A 4,228-nucleotide genomic window follows, 5' to 3' on the forward strand; every position below is an offset into this window, starting at 1 on the left:
AAAGCCTTTTTTGAGTAGAATTTGACGATTTTAAGGGTCCAGGTCCACTATGGGCGTATATATACTTAAAAAAAAGGGGTTTCATCATTCGGGAAGATTGGAATACCAAGGAGAAGGCCTAGAAGCACATAACAACTCCGAAAAAGAAGATCTTGTTTTCAACTTGTGATTCTTTGAATTAGTTGTAACTTTGGATGCTCGTTTTCATTCTTGTTGAACCTAGATCTCGTTTATTCGTACTTTGATTATTATTTAGTTTATTAAGACCTTGTTTATACGATGCTTTCATTGGAACCCATGGTGACGATGAGTTCGATTATGGGCTAATCGTTGTCATGGGATTCTAGCGGATTTACTTATGGATTTCAATAGTTAATTGTTTCGATATCTTGGTGTGTGGTGATTGATTGATATCCTAGTATTGGTTGTGCTTATTCGTCTTATGTGCGTAGCTAACATATAAGATAGCGTGTTAATCTCTATTGAAGCGACAGTGAATATAGAGGTTTAGAACTTGCCATGCTAGCATAGGTTCATGTACGTGTATGCATGATTCGTAGGTAACTCTAACCGTTTTACTTGCCCTATGTAATCAAGATAGATAACTTGTTCTTAAACCGTTATGTTGTCAAATTCTATAGACATATAGGGTCTCAATATAATTGGTGCCTATTCAGCTTCTATCTCTTTTGTGGATGTCTGGTAGAATGGTACTCGTGCAACGAAAGTTGGCGTTTATCAGTTTCGTGTTATCTGATTAGTGTCCTCACCATCACATGCTAAGGTTAAGAATGAGAAGGCTATTGAACGAAGTATTTAATGAAGTTAGGATCTCATGTTTGTCATATATAGTAATTCAACTTCAATTCTCTTAGTTAATGTTATTTAGTATAATCTCTTAGTTTAATAAAAACCCAATTTGTTATTTGTCTTAGCATTGAGCGATAACCATACATTGTTGCATAGGTGCATAAATTGAACTTAACCTAAACCAGTCTCTGTGGGAATGAATCTGATTTATATCTTATACTACTTGCGAACGCGTATACTTGCGTGAATATTAGCGCGTGTTTTTGCCCTAACACTTATATCTAACAGACTGACTCTTAACTCCTGACTTTGAAGGTAAGGAGTTTATGTTCTTATTCTTCCTACAAAAAGAGGCCAGATGGTTAGAACTTCCACAGTTATGACACGTTTTCCTAGGAGCTTTAGGAACAGGCTTATAATCATTGCTTTTATTCACACCTTCCTTTCCATTCCTATTTTTCCTAGGTGATTTTACCTTGTTTGCGTTCTTAATATCTTTCAACTTATGCTTAAGCTGCTTCTTAGTCATTAAACCTACGTTTACTTCAGCTGTCTTTTCCTGTTTAAGTTTGTCAGAAGTTAATCCCTCTTTAACTTCTGATTTCTCATTATCAGACTTTACTGCTACAAACTTAACAAGTTTTAACTTTGGCTTTTGCTGAACAACAACAGGCTTAACTTTTACAGTTCCTTTATCACTCTTATCCTCTCCATAACCTAAGCCCTCTTTCCATTTTTCACTACTTAGCAAATTTTGAGTTGTTCTGCCAGAGTTAGTCCAAGTCTTGATAATCTCTCTTTCCTTTTCTAACTCAGTTTTTAGAGATTCATTCATTTTTAGCACTTCATCCCTAACATAAAAAACATCATCTCTATCCTTCTGAGTTTGATGGAACATAACTAACTCTTTTTCTAAGAAATCATTTCTTTTCTTAAAAGCAAGATTTTCAGAAGTTAATCTTTCACATGTTAAAGTTTGATCTCTATAACTAACAAACATGGTTTTAAGATATCTTCTCAACTCATTAATATCATCAGTATGAAAAGCATAAGTAGTTTGAGGTACCTTTGATTCAGCATCTTCAGAACTACTTTCAGCACTTGCTTTATCAGCATTTGCCATCAAAGCATAATTCTCCTCACTTTTAGAGTCTGAGGTGTCTGTCCAGCTTTTCTTCTTTGTGACAAGAGCCTTGCCTTTGTCACCCTTCACTTTCTTGCAATCAGGAGATATATGGCCTTTCTCACCACAGTTATAGCATTTGACATTGGTATAATCTCCTCTATCAGACTTTCCTCCTCTGCCCTCAGATCTTCTGAAATTCTTCTTATCAGAACTTGTGCCTTTCCTGGAAAACTTCTTTCCCTTCCTGAACTTTCTGTATGCAATCTTTGTGATCCCTTTCACCATAAGAGCACACAGCTTCATCATCTCCTCATCAGCATCAGTCTCAGGCAAGCTTTCAGAATCTGAGTCATCATCACTTTCAGAACTTGATGACTCAGTATCAGACTTTGTGAAAAGAACTTTACCCTTGTCTTTCCTTGAGGTAGCTGCCTTGGGGGATTCTTCTTCAGCCTTAAGAGCAACTATCCTTGACTTTCCTCCTTTCCTCTTGCTTCTTTGTTCCATCTCAAGTTCATGAGTCTTGAGCATTCCATAAATTTCATCAAGAGTTGTTTCATCAAGATTGTAATTATCTCTTATTGTTGTTGCCTTCAAATCCCAGCATTCAGGAAGAGCTAACAGGAATTTAAGGTTTGAATTTTCAAGATCATACTCCTTATTAACCAGTGACAAATCATTCAAGAGTTTGACAAATCTATCATATAAATCAGTCAATGACTCATTAGCCTTTGAGTCAAAGTGTTCATACTCTTAAGTGAGTATTGTCTTCCTGTTCTTTTTAATTGTATCAGTTCCCTGACACCTTGTTTCCAGAGCATCCCATATCTCCTTTGCAGTCTTGTAGTTAATTACCCTGTTTGACATTACATTATCAATGGCACTATGCAGTAAGTGTCGTTCCTTAGCATCCTTAGCAATTGATGCGATATCTTCAACAGTATAATCACTCTTCTCCTTTGGTACAGTCTTTGTTGCTTCACCTGCAACTACAACCGCGAGCTTAGTTGGTTTGTGAGGTCCTTCCTTCATTCTATCAAGATATTCTGGATCTGTAGCTTCCAGAAACATGGTCATCCTCACCTTCCATATGGCATATTCAGATGGTCTCAGTATGGGAACTCTGATGGTCTCATACCGACTTTGAATTTGTGTCTTTGGAGGTTCTTCAGTTTTGGTAGGCTTAGTTGGAGTTTCTGTGTCAGACATGATTGTGTTTGGATCTTAAACTGTTTGTGCGTTAACAGATAGGCTCTGATACCACTTTTTAGGTCACACACACACTGTAGAGGGGGTGAATACAGTGTAAAGTACAATCAAATCGAACTTTTAATAACTCAAATAACAGAAAACAAACTTTATTGAAACAATAAACTCTGTTACAGTATGGAACTGTTACCTCTAAGTGATGAACAAATATCACGAGAGCTGCTAGGGTTACAATGAATAATCTTCTCGAATATGATAACACTTTTAGTGTAAACCCTATGTCTGTGTTTATATACTACACAGTTACAAGATAATCGCTAATTGATATGGAATATAATTCTTCTTCCTAAAATATATCAATCAGATATGTTTTCTTCCAAGTATTCTATTCTTCATAGAATTCCTTCTTCATGCATATCTCTTCTTATGTTTATCTCGATCTTCTTTCCTTTAATCAACTGCTGTCCTTATCTGAACGTCCTTCAGTACTTAAGTTCTGATATCCATCTTCTGATGATTATCTCCTGATAATATAAGTACTGATATCCTTAAGTCCTGACTTCCAGTAAGTACTGATTTATCCTGTTTAAGTAAGATCTGAAAACTAAACATAAATCATATTAGCCATGACATTATCAAATATATCTAACAGGATCAATCTCAGTCTGTGATCTAGTCTTGGGATTTGATGCCTCAGTATTTAACTTCTCCTTGATCACAATGCCTTTTTTCTTAGGCCTTGGAGGTTTCTTTGCAACAGAAGCTTTAGACTTTAGATTTGTCTTTTCAGCTTTAAATCTAGCTTCTTCCTCCTTGAGATTTTCTAAATCCATTCCAGGATTATGTTTCAGAAATAATCTTCTAGCAATCTCTTCATCAAGTGTCTGAATCTTGGGATCCTTGTAGTAGAAAGTAGTCTGCTTTCCCTTGAGCTTCAGAGTTTGCAGAAACTTCTGAGGGTCTTGACTTTCACCTTGAATCAGAACATCAGGCTTTGTCATCAGACTTTGCTCATCAGAACTTGATATCAGATTTTGATTATCAGCACTTGCTATCAGATTTTGAGTTTGAGCAGCTTCAGAA

This window comes from Apium graveolens, chromosome 1 (assembly GCF_009905375.1).
Source record: "Apium graveolens cultivar Ventura chromosome 1, ASM990537v1, whole genome shotgun sequence".
Classification (NCBI taxonomy): Eukaryota; Viridiplantae; Streptophyta; class Magnoliopsida; order Apiales; family Apiaceae; genus Apium; species Apium graveolens.